General features: G+C 43.7%; 1 protein-coding gene and 1 long non-coding RNA gene across 11 annotated transcripts in view; both read right to left on the reverse strand.

Annotated features, from left to right (window-relative positions):
* LCORL (ligand dependent nuclear receptor corepressor like) overlaps positions 1-22,299 on the reverse strand; it is a 194,292-nt gene that overhangs the window by 93,309 nt on the left and 78,684 nt on the right. The gene's annotated exons all lie outside the window — the stretch shown is intronic.
* LOC132248523 (uncharacterized) lies at positions 5,344-22,296 on the reverse strand. Its single transcript, XR_009459733.1, has 2 exons — positions 16,350-22,296; positions 5,344-15,833 (listed from the first exon to the last, which is right to left on the reverse strand). It is a non-coding gene; the product is annotated as an uncharacterized LOC132248523 (long non-coding RNA).

Genomic DNA, 22,299 nt, shown 5'->3' on the forward strand with positions numbered 1-22,299 from the left:
AACACCAGTGGCTTGGGCAAGGCTATTGGGGAAGGAGGAGGCCTCATTAGGACCCCACTACAGCATGGGGACCTGGCACCAGTGTGGGCGCAGGATTTAGGGTGTACAGACCCTGGTGCCAGAGGGCACGATCCTAAAAGGCTAGAGTGGCTTGTTGCACCTGAGGTGCAGTTCTGTCTTGTTTCTGGACTGGGACAGTGTGGGTTCGGGGCCATTCCCTGGCCTTGCACTTGTGACCCCCTAGCTATGGGGCCGGTGGCCAGGCCTCTGGGCCAGGGAGGCAGGGCTCCAGATTGGAGCAGAAACGAGGGCCACGAGCCTCAAGGGGAGAAGAAAAAAAAAAAGGCTAGAGCCTCAGAGTCGAACCCTGTTTGGTGGGTTTAGATGGGGAGGCCTAGCTAGAGAAAGGCAGGGGTCAAGGCCCGTGGAGGCGGAAGACCCCAATATATGAAATATAATAGGGAGTCTCCCGCTTACAAGAACATCAATATAATAATTTTCTATCAAGACATGGTAGGCGAGTAGAGAGAGGGACACCAGAAACCTTAAAGGGGACTCCAAGGGCGCCCCACGAAGGTTGCAGATAACAGGGAAGATGGCACTGGGGAGGGCAACCTGTTACACTGCCCCGTCCAGTCCCAGCATCCCAGCAATTTTAAAAAAGCCCCGCAATCACCAGCTGCAGCAGCAGGGATCAAGGCCTCTGAGGTCTCATGGCGTGGCAGAGGGCAGTGGGGGGCAGCTGGGATTGCCCACCCTGCCTCCCCACTTGGCAGCTGCCCCATGGCACAGGTGCAGCATGGCTTGGCAGGGTGCCATGTGCTGCCTGGGAGCTGGGACTTAGCGCTGCTGGGCTCTGGCTGACACACTGAGGCGCCCCAGCTCCCAGACAGCGCATGGCTTCCTCCTGAGCCAAACTACGCTGCGCCTGTGCCATGGGACAGCTGCTGTCCAGGTGCCAGGCAGTGGGGGGATCATCCCTACTGCCCCCCACTGCATGGGGGGGGAGGAGGGGAGCTCTACCACGAACCCCTGATCCCCACGGCTGCAGCCGGTGAGTGTGGTTTTAGTTTTTTTTTTTTGTTTTGGTTCGGTTTTTTTTAAAGTGCCAGCGCAGGGCAGCCATAGGGGCTTCTCCTGCAGCTCCCCCCGCCCAGGGACAGCCAGGCACAGCCAGAGGAGCCATGGGAAAACCTGCAGTCATCCGGCTGTGCCTGCCTTTCCCCCAGCCGATTTATCTCTCAACACCAAATCTCCGATTCTGATTCGACCAAATCAAAAGGGGCCAGTGATTCAAATCACCAAATCGGCCAAATCTGAATCGAATACTTTGTTAACACCCAGGCCTAATGGCCACTGCATACAACTCAGTGTGGATGCAACTGACTGCTGTAAGTAAATGGCCATAGAAATACGGCTGCTAGTACTAATTTGTTTTTGGAAAACTTAACAGTGCTTTATACTTTTGAACTATGACGACAAACTTATCAGATGATCCATATCACCAGTGAAGGGCCAGGCTATCCAGAACACAGAAATGCGTGGCTATTTATATGTTAACATAGTCTATAACGACAAGTCTTTTTCAGATTTTCTACTTTAGCATTAAGACTTCCCATGACCCATTTCCTTTTAGACTGGACACAATTTATTTAAAATATTTTTAGCACACAAGAATTTTTTAACTATATAAAATGGTACATTGCCACCATAAACACCTCTACCAAACATACACACAGCTTCATTTTTCTTGTCATTGAACATTCACTGAAAAACCCTCTTTATATCAACTTCCTGAACTAGCTGAAGACTTCCAGGAGTAGGAGTTTTTGATGCTAAAGTACAGAGTAGCTATATTATTTGAAGATGGAAAAAATGGCATTAGTTTCATTTTTATTTTCACTCATTCCTTGATCAAAAGATTCCATACCTTGTAATGATGCTGCCAAAGATGAAGAAGAGAATGCAAAAGAGAAAGAGTTGAAGCAGACAACTTTTCCCTTTCTTGCTGTTTGACTGCAATAATCTTTGCCAGTATCTGGACATCAATCCAAGAATCCAACAAGTGCTCCCCCCCAGCTACCCTTATACAGAAGTCAAATACTTGGCTTTTGGATTTAACAGTTTTTCCCATGTTCAATCCTAGAAAAAAAAATCCATACAAATAATCTTGACTTTCTCTATTTTCTCAAAATGCAGTTCTCTAAATTACAAATATCTCTATCTCAAACAACCAGTAACCTTTCAGTTCTGTTTCTAACAACTACTGATCCAGAAGACTACAGTCTGTCAAAATATTCCTATATATATTGCACCCTTCTCCCCACTTTGCATGACCTTCCTAGATCACAAGGGAGAAGCAAGAAACCTTTTCACCCAGCAACAAATATAATGGACTCCTCAGCAGGTCCGGAGGACTTTTTATCTATTCTACATTCACAGCCTCCCCTACTCTCTCTGCACTGTGAATAGAGCTGCTCATATTATAAACCAACAGCATAACAAAGTTCCTCCAGAAGCACAGAGTAGCTCTTGCAGTTGTCCATGACAAAATGTTATAGGAGAGGAGATCATGGCAAGAGGTTCCCATCTCTTAATATGGGAGCGCTCTTTGGCCATTTGTTGGAAAATACTAGTGTTTGTGAATGTAGGAAGGAGAATGTGTCCCTCTGCAGAGCTTGGGGCACCGAATCCTCGCTCCTGCCCTTGGCAACAGATTGCAGTGTGATGCAACTGAAAAGGGAGACCACTGCCTACCTCAGGGCATTTTATGGCTTGTGAATATGCAACAATTTCACTGTAGTTAAATAATGAGTCAATTGCTCAAGAAAAAGTATTAAACTTATTATTTAATTTATCAATTGACTGGCTTCCCTGTGCTACACAGGCTGTTTGTAGCAGAGCAATGATTAAACTCATAACAGGTTCTTATCCGTAAGACTACCTCTCTTCTACAAATCATACCTTCCTATGAAAATGGTCTAAAGAGTTGGATTCTTCTTCCCATAAATCAAAAGCCTCCAAGATGAAAAACAAAAATATAGAATGTACCAAGGCACAGAGTAGAGAGCTAGAAAAAATAATTTATATAATTTCTTTAAGAGCTAAATGGAGTTTAAGGAGAGAAAGACGGACAGGATAATTACATACATCACTATCTGGCTCCAGAAGCCCTTTCTTGCTTGAGCACTTACTTTCCCCCTCACTTTCAAAACATTAAGCAACTTGTGAGGCTCTGCTAGAATCTAGACTAAACAATATCCCATAACAGCTGGTAACTGATCTATCCAGTTATTTGAGGACTCTAGTATCATTCAAACTACAAAAAGAAGTCAGATAAACAATCTTGGTTGTGCTCTCTCCTCCACTTTATAGGGACAATGATTTTTCTGACAAAGCATCAGTGATTTCCAGACCAAAGGAGGTCCACTACACTAAATGATAGAATATTTTTTAGGAAAGACTTTGGTGCATGGCAGTTCTCTCTGAAGGAGGTTCAGGATACTTCAAGCTGTGTCTGTATCCTCCATGAAAACAACAAAATGGTGAACGATTTTGTCTTAGAATTGTTTAAAATCCCCACGATAAAAAATAGGTACAGCGGGAACTCCCTTAGGTAAGTGTACCAGGAGGATCTTGGCTGAGCATGTCCACACTGGTGACACTGCTCTCACCTCAAGCCTAACAAAGAAATAGCAGGAGTTACTACCCAAGGACAAATCAAGGAACTGAACATGTGAACAATCTTTAACAAATATGGCTCAGACTGAGGCAACAATTCAGCTGAGCCACCAAATGCAAAGTGACTCAAAAAGATTTAAATCACCCAGCATTCCAGTCCCCAAAGCATCTAAAGCAGTAGTTTCCAACCTTTTTAATGTAAAGATCACTTTGTGAAGTAAAGGGCAATCCAGAATCTATCACACCTCCCCCAGGTCAGTTGGGGCGGGGGGCCAGGGCAGATCGAGGCCCTCACAGGGAGGGAGGCAGGGGCGAGTGAGGCCCTGGCCAGGGGAAGGTTGGAGCCCAGGCAGCTTATCCAGGCAAGGGGCTCCTGCTGCTTCATGCACCCCAGGGAGGCTGAGGGGACGTGCACCCTAGTTCTGTGCAGGGTAAGGCAGCTGCTGCTGTGCATTGGGCTTTGCACCCTGGGCTTTGTGCCCAAGCCCCGAGCTGCAGGGGGGCTCGGGGCACAAAGCCTGGTGGCACAGCAGCAGCCACCTCACCCCTCGCACAGATTTGGGTGGCATATGTCCCCCGGGCCTCCACCGGAGTGTGTTCAGTGGTGGGAGTTGCCCGGGCTTTGGCCCAGCCACGGCCCCACTCACCCAGTGGCGGGGGGCCTGGTGAGGACTCATCCCATTCACCCAGCCTGGCCCCAGTAGCAGGGAGCATAGCTCAGCCTGGCCACGTGCATCCCACTGCTCGTACATCCCGGCACTTCCCACATGTGTCCCGCCACTCCCAATTGTGGAGCCTCTGACAGTCAATCTCAGTCTGGGGGTAGTTCCCCCAGACAGTCAGGCACTCCCTGATCAATCAACCAATTGGTGACCACTGATTTAAAGGCCTCTAGATTAAACAGATCAGAAAGCCCCACCAATGCAAGCAATATACCTTGGTTTCAAGATACTCCACACGCTCTTTGCACGACAGCTATGTAAAGAAAGAAGAGCAAACTCTTCTTCCCTTTTCTCTTTACTTTGGGAAGGTGAGGAAGCTGCTAATAGAATGAAATGTGCCATACAGTTCCATCAATCCACATGGAAATACTGACAAATGAAAAAAGCAGTTATTTTTCCATGTACCATTCATGCCATTCAATGATCTGCTTAGCCCATTAGATCCAAGAAGAGCAATTAGAAGTTTAAACTACTGCGCAAGCACTTGAATTATTTCAAATGCATCTTCAAGTTTGGGTATTGAACCAGTCAAAAAATATTTGGTTAACTGACCAGTCAAATATTGTTAAATAGCGGATAAGTATTTTAAGCAGTGTTTTATTAGAATAGTAAAGAGAGAGACTTTAATCTTTACCAAGTCTGACATTTAGGTTAACTACTAAAAAGTTAGTCGACTGTTATTGTGAAACAATAATATAAGAACAAAAATTGTAATGAATTATAACTAACAGTGTAAGGTAAGTAATAAATATGAATAATATTGACTATAGAAGAGTTCCTTTTCCCTGACTTATTCTGGAAACCCAGTATCAGCATGAAGAGTTACAAAACATATATATTTTAAAAGTAACAAAGAAACCATATACGGCAGCTATAAAGGACAAAAGTTGGTTTTTAAATGTAGTTGCACTAAGTAAGCAGAAGGGCAACTCTTCAAGCATTTTACTTTTTTTTTTTTTTTTTTTTAACTTCATCAGCTTCAATTGCTTTATGTGTACACATTATCATCTCCTTCTTCCCCTTCATCTGAATACTGACTCAACCCTTCATCTTCCATTGTGATATATATGGTCACCAACTTCCCAGCAGTGGAAGTCTTCAGTTTATTTTTGGATTTTAAAGAGATGTTTCCCCAAACCGATCAATTTTGTTCTGAACACACAGTAGTACAAGGAATCACGATAAGTATTTCTGCCGCTGTAGTTAGATTACAAAGACACATCCCTCTCCACTATAATGAAAGAAGAGAGCTGCTTAAATGAAATTGCTGGGATTGCACACCACATTGTTTACAACTGAATTAGGGGTGGGCAATTATTTTGGGTGGAGGGCCACTTACTGAGTTTTGGCAAGCCATCGGAGGGCCGCATGACAGGCAGCCAGAAGCAGATTAATATAAATTTTTTCTAAATTAGTTTAGGGGCCCCACAGGCTGGATAGAATGGCCTGGCAGGCCGCATTTTGCCCACCCCTGGACTGAATGGATAGCTTCTTGCTTTTATAATTTGCTATCTTCACCAGAATTGTTTTTATAATCTTTAAAATTTGAAGCAAGCACTATAAGGCTTAATTTCCCATGATATAATTCTATTTTTTTTTTTTTTTCAGTTTAAGCGCATTTTGTTCAGTATTCTTGCAAATATGCTTCTTAAATAACCAGGAACTCATTCTTAGCATCAGACAATGTTGATGTATCATTTTCCATATTCTGAATGAACTGATCAACAGGCTTAAGCAGGAAGTTAAATTTTGAATTTCTCAGATAAAAAGCATTATCATCAAGAATGTCTGTAGCAAATTATTTGGAGGCCACACCCAACTACTCTTTCTACAGCAATTAACTGAAGTATTTTATTGCATCTTTGAAGATCTATGAAAGATTTAATAGACAATGTCCATAATGTACAATAATAACTTACTCAGTGTGGTTGTATTTGAGTTCTGTGCTAAGCGATACTGAAAAAATATTACATCCTTCCCCTTTTCCTTCCCCCTCTGGGCAGGGCTAGGGATTTCCCACCCCTTCTCCAATCAGCTCTTGCAGATTGGAACTGTGCCAGCCTGCAAGAGCTCTTTGCAAGGGTGGAGAACCCGTGGATTTCTCTGCTAAAAGGAGAAAATGCAGAATTCCCCGATTTTTTTTTTTTTTTTTTTTTTTTTTTTTAAAAAAACAGGGAATCTGTGGTTTTCTCCATTTTTCCATGGGAAACGGAAAACCTGGATCCCTGGTGATGAGAAAATTGCAGAGTTTAAAATCAGCAAACCAAAAGCCAGATTGGCTTTGATTTAAATCATTGGTCAGGAAGGCTTGATTTAATCACCTTTTTCTACACAAAGTGCATTCCTGTTGTTTGATAAAACCTTAATACGTATTATTCATAACTCAGATATGGATGTAGGTTTCATTTTTAAAAGGTACACACTATACATTTTAAAACAGTGACTTATTTTGATAAATTTTTTCAGATTAACTTAATAGCCACATCAGAAAACCGATTCATGATTTGGTTATTTTATTTACCAAAGCTAATTGAAGCAAGTACTTGTGAAGTCATCGGGAGGTGAACCATCTCCAAGGCACTAGATTAATCATAGATATTTGCGGGATATTTTTGCCACGCTGTATTAGGAGGACAACAACTGTCACCAAAAACAACAGACACTTAAAATAGCTTTATTTAACTACAACAACAAACTTGCGTATTTTGGATATTTTTCTTCAACAACAAACATATAATTTAACAAAACAAGCGTAAGTATTTTTGAATTTTAAACTATTTTACTTATAAATGTGTTTTTAACAAAAATATAATGGATTATTTCAGCCAAGTCAACATAAGAAATGTAAAATACTGGGTTATGCAGCAAATTCAGTCTTCACATTCCCCTTCCTGTTTATTCACAGACTGGAAAATTTTCAGTTCCCAAGCAGTTTCTTAATTTAGAATGAATTAGTCCAAAGGAAGAAAATATTCTTTCTACACCTAAAGAAGAAGCTACTGCTGTTAAAAAGCTGGATTATCACTTCAATTGTCTCTGATGGATCCAGGTGTTTCAGTGACTGCGACCAGTTCACTTGTGTGACTTTCTTTAAAACCTCATCAGCAAACATATTTCTTGTTTCATCATGAATGGTTCACCCTTAGCTCTGAAATTATAGTTGATACTATGGAGGAATGATTGCTGGATGCCCATGTCATAGCCAATTCCTTTTCTTCATCAGTTAAACAATGACCCTAGTACCTAGCATTGAGAATACTGGCAAGAGATAGTGCTTGATCCATTCACGTGTGGTGTTTTTTTTTGTTTGTTTTTTTTTTTTTTTAATGCCTGTAATTTAACTCTGTCATTGCTTCCCCACATCAAGGTCTCACTCGGTTCCTTCCATATTGTCATAACCCAATGATTTTTAGTGCCTCGGCACAGTGGAATTTTCCCGCCACATGGAGCTTTCTTTGCACGGTGGATTTCTCAGCTGCAGAGAGAAAACCCCGGTGCAAAAGAGTTCCTGCCACACGTATGCAATTTTGTCAATTCTAAATTATTCCTACTTGGCGGCTAGCAATTGGTTTGCTACCCGTATAAAAGGTTAGAGCAGTTTCCGCCCAAGTTGGAGGACTCCACAACCATCTCGTGGGGAACTCTAAGCGCGCTGTGGAGCCTAGCAAACTCCGTGCGTGTCTTGGAGGAGAATTTAGGGGCCTGATCAGCCTCTAACCACTCCCCGTCATCGTGGAAATATTGACGTACCCCCGTGTTGAGTGCTCGTGGAGTCGTACACCGATGACTCATCTCGGTTCGGTTCCAAGAGAGATCTCACCCGTGTTTGTGTGCAACTGTAATTCAAGCAAGTTTTCTTCCTGCACTGCGACCATCGGCAGTGTAAGTAAAGCTATCTTTATACAACCAATACGCTTCCGTGCCTAACTCTATTCCATCGTGGAAAATACCCACCTGACGGTCCGGGCTACTGGCCATAGCCTTAGACTGCCCTCGGCTGCCACACATTTCAATAGCACCAGCAGGAAAACAGCAATTTCCCTGTACTTTCTTCAAGACTACGGAAATAGGCTTCAGAATTTCAGTATATGTTCTGCATTTTCTCTTTAGCCAAAGTTCTCGACATTGGGCTATGACAGTTAAATCTATTTTCTCACGATTTTGTTCACAAATTGTCATCAGATTAGGCCAGTTTTCAATATATCGCTCAGAACAGTCCACTACCAAGTTCTATCACACGCCTTAAGTGAGAGTTAGTTTGGTTCTTCCTGCTTTCTTCAGAGCAGCTGCTGCAGAGTCATTGTTATAGAAATATTTTACAGCATCAGCCTCTTATTTCTGGAGTACTGAAGTCTTTGGCTAACAGGTGCATCAAATGAGCACTGCAGCCATAAAGGTATTAGCTTGGGGTTTTCTTCACTTTCTTCTAGATTTCTACTCATCTTTGATACATTTGCAGCATTTAATTTTTCAGTTTCTTATAGCTTTTACTGCTACTTCTGGTAAGTGTTCTGCTGTGTGTGCATTTCCGGATGTATCAATTGTTTCTGTAAGGTAGACAGTCCCTTCTTCTGTTGTCAAGCAAGCACATACTACTGGAATATTGTGGACACTACTCCACCCATCAAGACTCAGGCTAACAATTTTCCCCTCTAGATTGTTTACACACTGTTCACTTTCTCTCTCATACACTTTATCCAGCAATTCACCTGTTATATCTGCTCTGAGTGGACTGTATCCTGGTCGTAATGATCAAACCATGTCAATGAAGTGTGTGTTCTCAACCATATGGAACGGTTGTGTATTGCATAAACAAACTGAGCAGTTTTTTTCATCAATTACTTCTTGCTGTAATCTGCTCGTTCCTATTACAAACTTTTCTATGGTTGTTTCTGGATGATGGAGATTGTTTGTTTGTTTTTTGTTTTTTCTTTTTGCTACAGGTGATATACTATATGACATACATTTGACTGGAACACTGGTACCATTAGCAGTTAACTGTGAAAATGTAGACAGTGATGATGTTGAAGATGGATAGTCAGAATCCTGTATGATGAGCGTGGATCCTCCTGAACAAAAGAAGCCAATGCAGTCATTACAGTATTGGTCATTTAGTATTACTACTTTAGAAATGAAACTGTTAAAAGATCTGCCTATTGCAGCCATTATTTTACATCACAGCTGCATTAAAATATGATAGTTCCATAAAGTAACAAGTATGTTTTTGCTCAAATATTTTATGAGAATTCAAGTAGTCCATCCAAAAGATATGGACAGGGAAGACAAGCAGACCTTAAAGAAGTATGAAATAAGAATGTTTACTAACCTGGAGATCCTGCATGTTCAGACATGTTCCATTCATCATCTTCAAAGCAGCTTTCTCCTGGGAAGGAGCAATTCTCATGATGATGTTTCATTTGGGCAACTAGGCCTTCTATTTCTTTGTTGCACTGTGTGGTAGGGCATGTGTGGTGCCTGTCACTTTAAGAGAAGCAAACAGGCAGCAGCCAGGTGCCCGAGGGCAGCCATTTTGGCCCTGGAATATAAGCTGGGCTGCAGTTTGCTGCAAGAAGGAAGGAAGAAACATCAGGCTGAGAGGCTGCTCTGGCCAGAGTCAGGAGGGCAGGTGTTATGGGACGAGGCGATCCCTTGTCCTCGGTAAGACGTAAAACCGCACCCTGCTGGGGAGGGGTGGTCTGGTGGGGCTCCTAGTGGCGTGGGAGCCCCCAGGAAATGCCAGGCCAGTTATTTTCCCAGTGAAAGGCAGATCGGGGCAACTTAACCCCAGCCCCACCTCCCTGGTGGTGTTCTAGTGAGCAGGGGTATCCCAGGGATCAGTTAAAGAGCCCTGACGCAGAGCTCAGACCAGAGGAGGGACCTGGGGCCACACCCAGGTGGCAGAGAAAAGCCTGGGGGCAACAAGTAGAGAGACCCTGTGTGAGAGGGGTGACAAACAGAGCAGCCTGTAAGTCTGGGCGAGTGAGGAGGCCCAGTGGGGACATAGTGGCCCAGCGAGGGACTAGGAGCTAAACAGGCCTACAATCGCTTAGATGAGGGAAGCGGGAGATGAGTGGGAGATACAGACTGCGCTGGGCTGACTGTGGAGAGGAGAGCTAGGCCTGAGACTGGGCAGCATGAGTGTGGCTTCTGAGGGCAGTATGAAAGACACTGGGTAAGAGCCAGCAGAGTGAGTGGTACCCTGCTGAGAGAGGGGTAGTGTGAGAGTGGCTCTCCAGGGCTGTAGAAAAGAACTACAATTGTGTGCCTAGTTTGCTTCAGCCACAGGCCAGAGAAGTAACGTCAGAGAAACATCTGCAACGCATCGGACCCGTGGAGGGGCAGTCACAGCAGGGCAAAAAATGGGTAGCCTCCCACCTTAGTAACAACTCTCATATTTTTCCATCAAAGCGTGGCAGACGAGAAGCAGGCAGTTACCCCAGGAGCAGGGCAGCCAGCGAAGACCTGATGAGGAGGCCACCCTTTTATATAGGCATGCATGCAAAATGCAGACAGTGTCTTACCCACAGGTAGACCCCAAACAGGGTCTCTCTTATATCAGAGCAGCAGGCTTGCCAGGCTGGGTTTTTCTTTCTACCAAACCATTCCCTCACTAGATTTCAAATCAATGAAGAGGCTATACTCAATGGAAAGGAAAATTATCCCTCAACTTTTAGAATATTCTGGTCAAAAAAGCTTCTTTTTGTATCTAGTGTTCTGCCCTCCTTGCATTTATCTCCAGACTCTTCCTCCTTGCCCAGATCTACTCCACACCCAACAATCCCGTATTCATTTAACTTCTTGACATTTTGCATTTTTTAGAAAGAGAGGTAAGGGCTTGATTCTATGTACACAAGCTTGCAGAGAGACAACAGGGCCAATAGGTAGGTAAATCAGGTCTGTTATTGCTCATCTCCATATATTGCTGTTAACAAGGATTTTACCTTCAAAGACACAAATCCAGTTTGAGAACTAAAACTAAGCATCACAGAGATGCTTAATGGGATCTTCTAGACTGAGCACTGAGCCCCATTGGATAGACTGGTTTTTGTTAGTCTTTACTAATCTATAGAGAAGCCTCTGGGAACCGCACAAGATTGGACCCCTTAGTCCATGGCCTGTTGTGACCTATATATAAAATGTTTCTACGGCTACATGAATATATTGTTGTAAATAGTATATCATTAGAAGTTATAAGCCCTATTCCGTGATGGTGTCTTTGAGTTTTAACATATCTTAAATTAAAACTATTTTATATACTTTTTTTTTTTTTTAAATCTTATCAACTAAAATAAATGATTAAATAAAAAAAATTAAGAAATCCAATTTTTATTTAAAAGAAATTGTTGATTTGTATCCACCCTGTCAAAAGCCCAATTTAAATTATTGATTTTCATCAATTATTTTATTTGTGCACACATACACGTGTACATTTTAAAGAAAGGTGTATTTTCATTAGTTGATGGGATAATAATTAAACCATTTGATTTACAACTGCTGGATTTAGTACATACATTCCTAGGTTCCCAAACTACACACACAATTTATCGCTTAATATATTTGGATTGTTAGAAATTTTACACTTTAATGTATTAAGAAATGGTGAAATATATATTTATTCACTAAATAATTAACTTTTTGCTCAAATCTGTATCAAGCTGCATTAAGATGTCAACTTGAATTTAAGCCCACAAAACCAGAACTTCAAGTTTATTAAAAAAACAAACCAAACTTTAATGTTTTGGATATAGAAACTTTTTTTCTTTATTAAAACAAGGTGCATGTTTACAACTATTTTTTAAAACACTAGTATTAACGGATACATAGTAGTAGAAACATGAACAGTGGTTAGTAAATTAAACCAATTAGTTCACCCTGGGGAAAATTTTCTAAAATGCCAAGATGCAACAGAGCACCTTTGGTGCCTACATTTTAAAGGCTAGGCCAGGAAGAGGGCAAGTGCCTGATTAGGGTGGCCATTTAATGCCCAGCTTTCTGGGCTGAAAGGGGCCATTTTGAGACCAGCCAGCAGGGCAAGAACATCTCCCTGCTGAGCTCCATGGGTGGGAACAACTTGGAGGTAAAGGAGAGGCTATGGGGGAGGAGGTGGCCTCAGTAGTCCTGGGTATGACCTAAACTGCACCCTGTTGGGGCAGGATGGCCTGGTGGGGCTCCTGGTGATGCAGGAGTCCCCAAGAAGTGCCAGGCCAGTTGCCTCCCAAGTAAAAGGCAGGGAAGGGTGCCTAAACCCTAGCCTTCACCATCTGGTGGGTTTTTAGTCAGAACTGGTTAACTAGGCATGCCTAGGCAGGCACCTGAGTCTACCGGGCCGGTGAGGATGGAAGATCACAGAGAGCCCTGGCACCGGTGAGGGGGCGGGAAATGAAGGCCCCAGAGAGAGGGCAGAGAATGAGGCCCCAAAGTGACAGGGGTGGAGAAGTGGTCCAAAAGGAGGTGTCAGCCTCAGTTCTGCGAATTGCCCAGCATCCATTCAGATGAGGGCATGAAAGAGGCCCAAAGGGCTGTGTGCCTGCTGGGCGAGGAGAGCAGGGGATTAAACCTGATGGCCCTACGGGGTTGCTTAGGGAGCAAGGGAAGGGAGTGTGTGTGGCCCAAGTGGGGCAGTATGACAGAGACCCTGGTGAGAGCAGGGGGAGTGCAAGAGGCCCCTGTGAGGGGGGGGGGAGGGGGGCTGTATGCATGAGGCCCATAACTGGGCAGACTGAAAGAAACTTAACTGTAGGTGATTTTAAGTCTGGCCTTGAGTTGGAGCCATTAAGAATGTATAAATGCCATCTACAAGGCACAGGCCACGGTGTAGGGATGGTATGGAACTGTGGATAACACCCTCCTGGCATTGGGGCATGTAATGGGCAGCCTCCTATATTTACCACCAGATCATTGTAAGAGCAAAGTCGTGGCAGATGAAACTGGGCAGACTGCCCCATAGACAGGTGGGAGTGCTGGCTTGAGACTCAGCTCCGAGCATGCTCCCTGTCATACCAGATGTAGTTATTTGAGCTTAAGTTCCTGCTTTATCTTTAAATTAGGACTTTTTTTTTTTTACCGAAGCTATTTTAAATTTTTTTACTCCCTTTCAAATTTTTAGAACTCATAAATCTCATCCTTCTTCCCTTTTTTATTCAGGGACTGGAAGAGGAAAACAAGCTTTTCTACTTTTATGACTCCCAATCAATTTCTCAGCTTTTTAATGAACTGGTCCAAATGAAGAAAATATTCTTTTCTGCACCTGCAGAAAAGGCTATTGCTGGTAAAACCAGATTTAGAAATACAATAATCGCTGATTCCAGGTGCTTTGCTAATGACCACCACCAGTTCAGTGGTGTGACTTTTTTTTATATAGCATCCTTAGAAAACGTACAGCTTTATGGTTCATCTCTAGCTCTGAAGATTATGATTGCCATGACTGATAGATTATTAACAGATGCTTATGTCATAGCAGAATTTTCCTGTTTGGTCATAGCAGAATTTTCCTGTTTGGCAGTTAGGCATCTATGTGGTACTTTGTGTCAAGACTATTGGCAAGAAAATGAGGTAGAATAGATGCCTGATCCATCTGCTGCTTTACTGCCTGAAATTCATCTTTGCTGTTGGGTATTTCTTGCTTTGTTTCTTGAAGTTCTTTTCAAATTTCAACAGCATGTGCGATATAGCAGCAATCTTTCTGTAGCTTATCCAAGGCTATGGAAGTAGGTTTCAGTGTATTCAGCATACCTTCTACATTTCTCTTCAGTCCAATGTTAACTATTCTATCTGTGATACTTCCCTCAATTTCATCACTTTTTTTCAAATGTGGTCATCAGAATAGACCAGGTCTTGACAAATACCTCAAAGCAGTCAACCACTAAATTCCAAAATGCATCTTGAGGGAGAATCAGCTTGAATCCTCCAGCTCTTCTCAGTGAAGCTGAAGCAAACTGGCTGTAACAGGAGTATTTTGCAAATTTAAATGTTTGCTTTATTTCTGCAGTACTTAAGTACATCTTTGGCTAAAACATGTATCAAATGAACATTGCACCCATGTGTTATAACTTTCAGGTTTATCTTCATCATCTTCTTCTAAGTTTCTTCTCATCTTTTCTACATTTGCAGCATTGTCCGTGACAAGGCCACACATCCGGTTTGTTATAAGGTTTATTGCTACTTCTTTTAAATTTTCGTCAGTATGGACATGTCCTGATGCATCTATTGTTTCCAAGAGATAAACAATCCCATCTTTTGTGTCACAAGCATATATTTTTGGATCACTGTGTAAACTGCACCATCCATCAAAACTCAAATTAATTTTTCCCTTCAATGTTTTTTGTATACTGTTGAATTTCCTTCTCTCACAGTATCCAGAAGCATTTCAATGATATCCATTCTGCTGCATGGAGCGTAACCTGGTCATAATGACTGAACCACATCATTGAAATGTTTGTTCTGAACAAGATAAAAAGGCGAGACTGTTGCATAAATGAACTACAGGCTGGGGAACTCCCTTCTTGGCAGTGCAGAGGCAGAAAAGGATCTTGGGAGTCATTATTGATGCCAAAATGAACATGGGCCGACAGTATGGGGACACGGTCAGGAAGGCCAACCATACCTTGTCATGCATCCACAGATGCATCTCAAGCAGGTCCAAGGAAGTGATCCTCCCCCACTATGCGACACTGGTCAGGCCGCAGTTGCAGTAGTGCATCCAGTTCTGGGCGCCATACTTCAGGAGGGATAAGGACAACATGGAGAGGGTCCAGAGGAGGGCCACTCGCATGATCAGGGGGCAGCAGGGCAGGCCCTACGAGGAGAGGCTAAGGGACCTGAACCTGTTCAGCCTCCACAAGAGAAGGCTGAGGGGGGATATCTAGTGGCTGTCTACAAGCTAGTCGGGGAGGGACCAGCAGGTATTGGGGGAGTCCCTGTTCCCCCAAGCACTACCAGGAGTGACTAGAAATAACAGTCACAAGCTGGCAGACGGTAGATTTAGACTAGACATCAGGAGGCGCTACTTCACTGTCAGGGCGGCTAGGATCTGGAACCAACTTCCAGGAGAAGTGGTGCTGGCTCCTACCCTGGGGGTCTTTAAGAGGAGGATACATGAACACCTTGCTGGGGTAGTTTGACCCCAGTACTCTTTCCCGACATGGCAGGGGGTTGGACTTGATCTGCTCAGGTCCCTTCCGACCCTACCAACTATGAAACTAATGAAACTGAGCAATATGTTAATCTATGCTGTCTTACTGGACTTTGTTGGTCCCGATTATAAACTCATCAATAGTTTTACTTGATAATGAAGACAGTCTCTTTTTGGATAAGGTAATTCACTGTCTGAGATGTTTAGTTGCAGTACTGTTGGTGTTACCATAGATGATTCTGAAGTTGCAAACATTGCAAATGATCAACGTTCATAATGTCTTATGGTTAAGCTGGACCCTGAAATAAAATGGTTAAAAAAGTTATTCACACTGAGTATTCCTCAGCATTACTTAAAAAAAATAAGATTAAAAATGAAAGTTTCCTCCTACAACTGATGGGGTTTTTTTTAAATCAGTGTTTAAGTGGTATCATTTTTCCAAACCCTGTTCTATAGGGAAAAAATTCAATCTTCTTCTATCTAAATCCTTTCCTTTATCAATATGAAACAGCCTGAAAAAACCTTTTTATTTTTTATTTTAAGATTTATACAGTATTAAAATTTTATTCTGCACAGGATATGTTTACCTAGGGATTTTTTTGCTCACACTGAGCAATAAAATTAATTTAAGAAATACAGGGGTAATTTAAAAAATGTAACTGGAAAATACTTCCACAAAGTAGTACACCTATTACATTTTTAAGATAAACATTTTCAAATTCACAAGTAATCCACCCCAAATAGCCAACACTGTCATAAATTTATCATTTACTAGCACTCCATAAAAAAGGTTAAAAAATAGTAAGTTTACTAACCAGTTGATCCAGATGGCTCAGACACGGCCACATCACCATCTTCAAGTTCACTGCTTTCTGGGAAACACTTTTTATAACATTGCTCCATTCAGGGTACCGTCTTGCATCTCTTATGCTGTTAACATTTGGTATATGTTCCTCTTTTTCCCAGTGGGACAAGAATTTCTTGAAAATATTTCCAAACAGGGTCTTTTTTTGTGAACTGAAGCCATACCAGTTTTTTCATCCAGTTTCCAGGTGCTGAAATCAAAACTAGTCTATGCTCCACACCAAATGTTTTTCCTTTTTTTCCCCTACTGTCTTGAGCCCAGCTTTGATTCATTCTGTGGCACACACTGCTAGATACTCTGTTCCTTTTCCCTCCTCCACACAAGGAATTCACATTGGTATCCCCTTCTGAGGACATGAAGCCTGCCAAGGTTCACAGAAACCCCTGCACTTATCTCCTTGAAAGTGCACCTCAAACTGTTGAAAAAAACCCTCATATTACTTTTGTGCGTTAGAGGGTATAGGTTGTAGCCATGTTGGTCTAAAGACATAGGCAGACAAGGTTCTTTGGGTCAATCTGATATATTTTATTAGACCAACTGAACTGTTGGAGAAATATATCTTAGCAAGCTTTCAGGTTTAAAAACCCTTCAATCAGGCTGAGGAAGCTTCTGCAGTTGGTGTGTGCTCTTCCTGGATGGAATGAATAGTAAAGAAGCCAGAGACCAGTACGCATGCAAGAAAGCCAGTCAGTGAAAATGTAAATTGAGGCATCAGGGGGCGAGATTTAGCAGGTAAAAGTGGAAAGGTACCTGGGGAGTCAGATGTCGGGCAGGTTATAGCGTGTCATAAATCCAATGTCTATACTGAATCTATGATTGTTTTATATCCAGTGGATTTATGAAGCGAAGTTTGTAGGCTTGTAACCTCATCACCAGAAGCAAACTTCCTACAGCCCAAAACACATTGAATGGATCCAGACCATGTCATGACAAGAAATGTAAAACATGCCAACACATCCCCTACTATGGGGATCACCTGGCTAAGGAGGGCATTGTCAGCACTGAGGCTATGCTAGGCTTGAGGACCACCAAAGTCTGGGAGATGGTATCCCACTCAGTTTTGTTAATGGGGCTGCTGATCCCAGTCTCCCCGAGCAATAACCTTTCGAACATCAAGTATGTAGCGTTCCACCAAGTCTCCACATCCTGCATGATTTTGTGCTGTGGGATGCCTAGCTCTTCCTGTTTGTCCCACAACATCTTGCCCCTCCTTGATGCTCTGGTGAAAGTAGCCCACCACCTTCCTACATTTTTAAGTGAGATGGCTGGTAGTGGTAGTGATGGCACCATCACCAGGACCTCTGCCCCACCCCCCCCAGGCATCCCTAACTATGAGGTTAAACTTGTATGCCACATAGCGGATGCCAACACAAGTTGGTACCACGCACCACCTTCACCATATTGGCCCCATCATCAGTGACCATGAACCCACAGGTGAGCTTGCCCTACCCAACGAACCACTCCTTCACCATGCGGTTCATGGCCACCATGATCTCCCTTGCCATGTGGGACTCGTGCATCACCTCTGGTTGAAGGAGAGCCCACCGACGCCCTGACCGGTTGCACCAGTGCCCTGTAAGGGAGAGGTAGGTAAAATCTCCACCCCGGCTGCTCCAGATGTCCGAGGTGAAATGTAACGCCCTGCCTTGTGCAGCTCCTCCCTCAAGTACTCCCTGCATGCCTCATACAGAGAGGGCACCATGGGCCTGCTAAAGATGGTGCATGCAGGTACTTGGTAAAATGGGGCCACGAGCACCATGAGCTGCCTGAACCCTGGACACTCAAAGGAGAAGGGCTGGTCATCCAGAGCAAGCATCTCCCCAATGCTCTGGGTGACCTTGCTCACCTTGGGAACGTCCCCTGCCCTTTGTCTCTGCCTTTCCCCCACTGGTCCAGGGTGGCTTGCCTCTGCTTCATGGGGACAGGGGCTTTGGAGCAGGAAGGGGACTTTTTTGGGCACAATTCCACTGGTGCTAGGCTGAGAAGGAAGAAGGGCAAGGGGATGCTGCCTCTTGAGATACAGCAGCATCACTGTGGTGGTAAAATGTTTCACCTCCTTGCCCTGGCTGATCTGCTTTCAGCAGTGCTGGCAGGTAGCAGACCTAGGATCATCTGCCACCTCAAAATGATTCCATACTACACTACCTACCTGCTTCTGGGTTGAGGGTGGGGATCCTGCCTTATCTCCCTCCTCAACAGGCAGAGGCACAACAGGAGGAGCTAAGCCACATGGGTGACTGGTGCCTCTTAAGTCAGAGGGGGGGCATGCCCCCCAACACCAGTCAGCAACTGGGGGGGAAGGGTCCCCCACAACTGATCTCACTCATGGGGGGGGTCCCCTCTGCAGCTGATCTCACTCACCAAAAAGTCCTGTGGCCACTTCTGGAAGTGGCAGTCGTTTTTGCTGGTAACTCCGCTTCCCAGCTGGCACTTGCAGGCAGGGGGCACCGGCGCTCCTGCCTGCCCCCCTGCCCATCGCCTAAACAGGAAATGCGGCCTGACACGGGGTGCACCGGTGCTCTCAAGGGGTGCATGTGCACCTCCTACACGTCACCACTACTAAGCCAGCTGCCCCTACATGGCGGCGGTCCAGAGAAGGCGACCTGCCTCTAGGGGAACTCTGAGGGGTGTGGAGGACAAACTCAGATTCCCCCTCCTTCCCCAGAATTTCCTTAGCTATGGCATTCAGCTCCTCTGCTTCTGCTTCCAGATGCAGCTCCTCCTCTGGCACTGAAAGGTTCACGCTGGGAACTGAAACTGGGGTAGAGACTGTTATGCTGGTGTTGGTTGTTATTACTGATGTTAGTGGAGCAGGTGAAGACACTGCTCCCACCAGCAGCAAAAGACTGCCAGGAAAGAGGGTGCATCTATATTGGGGGGGTGCCACGGACTTGAAGATCTCCCTCTGCCCCCTCTCCCTGCCCTGCCAGAAGACTTGGCACCTGCCTTTCCAGCACGCTTCATGCTTGGTGTGCTGTAAAGTGTGTGTGTGTGTGTGTGTGTGTGTGTGTGTGTGTGTGTGTGTGTGTGTGTGTGTGTGTTGTACTTTCCTGCGCAGTGATGAGACAGTCAGTGAAAACACAGATTTCTTTTTGTGGCAGGAAAAAAAAAAAAAGACAGACTAACAAGAACAAATAAGAGGAGTTTGGGGGAAGAATAAGTTGAAAGGGATAACAATAGGGATGGTAGGCAAGGATAAGTAGGAAAGGATTGTATACAACCTGTTAACAATAAACTCACTAGTGCTACAAAGCCAGAACCTTTCAGATGCCGCTTCAAGACAGACAGACAGCTCACAAAAGGTACCGAAACAGATCACTTCACACACAGCCTTATATGTTGGTTCTACATCCGTCTCCCACAGCACTGTGATTGGAAGGGAACTCAGGGAAAGATGTCACTGGTCAGCTACAGATGTCAATATCAGAGCAGTTTCCCCCCTCGCCTCTTTTCATAGTTGGTAGGGTTGAAAGGGACCTGAGCAGATCATTATGTCTGACCCCCTGCCATGGGCAGGAAAGAATGCTGGGGTCAAATGACCCTGGCAAGGTGTCTATCTAGCCTCCTTTTAAACACTCCCAGGGTAGGAGCAAGGACCACTTCCCTTGGAAGTTGGTTCCAGATCCTAGCTGCCCTGACTGTGAAGTAGTGCCTTCTGATATCTAGCCTGAATCTACTCTGTCAACTTATGGTTGTTGTTCCTTGTTATTCCCAGTAGTGCTCAGGAGAACCCAGTGCCTGCTGGTATCCCTTGGCCGGTTTACAGACGGCCACAAGATCCCCTCTCAGCCTTCTCTTGTGGAGGCTGAACAGGTTCAGGTCTCATAGCCTCTTGTTGAAGGGCCTGCCCTGCTGCCCCCCGATCATGCGAGTGGCCCTCCTCTGGACCCTCTTGATGTTGTCCACATTCCTCCTGAAGTGTGGTGCCCAGAACTGGACGCAGTACTCCAACTGTGGCCTGACCACCGTCATATAGGAGAGGGAGGATCACCTCTCAGAGGACCTGCTCGTGATGCATCTGGACAAGGTGCAGTTAGCCTTCCTGACTGCATCCCCACATTGGCGGCCCATGTTCATCTTGGAGTCTATAATGACTCAACTTTCTATAGAGCCAAATTATTGACGATATGTTTAAACTGGTCAACCATATATTGGGCTGTGCGGTGATGCTCAGTTGTGCACTGAAATGTGTAAAATATTTTGGATTTGTGAACAAAGTTGATGACACCATCATTGTGAATATTTATACCATCAGATACTAAAGACACAAGAGGAGCTTGTGCAGTAAGAACATCAACACTTTTTCACATCTTCCACTTCAGCATTCAGAAGACTTCTCTCAAGTGATTCTCTTCTTGGAACTTTGTAAATTGAATGTAGTTTTTGAAAAAAAAAAATCTAGCACATAAGCTTTTTCAACTATATGACATGGTATATTGTTGGCATAAATGCGTCTAGCAAAAATATGATCAAGATCATTTTTCCGGTCACCCAAAAAACTTTCAGTACTCATTTGATGAACTTCTGAAAGCTTTCACAAGAATAGGTTTTCCTGATACTGAAACACACACATGTAATTAATGTGAGGCAAACTTCAGCATTTGTTGCTTCAGTTTATTGCTCCCAGGCATGTCATTTGAATGTGAGCCTGGGAGCAATAAACTTCGGAGTTCATTGCCATCTGAACGTGTACCTAGGACCACAGCACTATGAGCTGGGTCAGAATAGCCTAGGCTGGCAGGGACCCCCAAAAGTCAGCCTGCCAGCCTGGGGCTGCTCCCTCAGTAAAACATGCTGCAGAGGGGCTGACTGGAGCATGAGGGTGCTTCAGTGCAGGGCTAGCCATGCAGTAAACAATCTCATGTAGGTTATGCCCACAGGACAGGAAAATTGCTATTGATTCATGTAGTAATGGAACTAACTTCATTTTACTCGCATCTTCATTAAAAAAAAAATCTGTGCTTTGTGAAGCAAAACTAGAAGGAGAATGTGAAGGGAAAAGCAGATGATGCAAACCAGTTGCCCTTTCTTGCTGTTCAGCTGCAATAGTCTATCTTTGCCATATGCTCCTAAATGGAGCATGTGTGTGTTCTGACTCCTACCGGACGGATGGGCAAGGAACTCTCACTCCTACTCTTGCTAACAGAAAACACTATGATACAATAAAAAAAAGGTAGGCCACCACCTACACAAGAGCATTCTTGGATTCATGGAATATTTGACAATTTTTTACTGTAATCACATAATAGCCTGTCCCTTGATGGGCTAGCCAACACTCATCCTTGATAAGTTGATCATCAAGTAATCATAGAAAAAAGGCTATTTACGTTGTTATTCATTCTATATACCACAGCAATTGCAAAAGACCAATAGGTGTAAGTAGTCATGGACTTAAAGCGTAGAATTACTGAAGGCTATAAAACGAAAACAAGTTTCAATCACTCATTTGGATGGATTTAAAGTAGTGACTTCAAGTTAAAACAATCTACCTCTGATTACTAATATGTTAAAACATCCACTTTACCCTAAAACTATTTTCTTGGGAAAATAAAACAGTAATAAAATCATCTTACAAGCAGAAATGTTTAAATGTTTCAGAATTCTAGGGAGCGAAGGTTGAAGTTAGATAGGTGAGAGAAAAATGGAAAAATAGGAGAATTCATTATTGAATGCAACAGCAGTGAAAGAAATGGTAGAAAGGAAAGAAAGGAGAAGCAGCATGTCATCTGCTCCACCTAAAATAAGAAAAGGAAACAGGGGAAAAAAAAAGAAAGAAGAGAAAATGCTAAGGATTCATACTTGAAGTAATAAAAATAACTTGGGACTGAAAGACTATCCCCGAATCACTTGATTTTTCCAAACTTTTACTGCAGAATTTAACGTGAAAGGCAAGACTCTAT

The sequence above is a fragment of the Alligator mississippiensis genome, chromosome 2, assembly GCF_030867095.1.
Source record: "Alligator mississippiensis isolate rAllMis1 chromosome 2, rAllMis1, whole genome shotgun sequence".
NCBI classification, from domain to species: domain Eukaryota; kingdom Metazoa; phylum Chordata; order Crocodylia; family Alligatoridae; genus Alligator; species Alligator mississippiensis.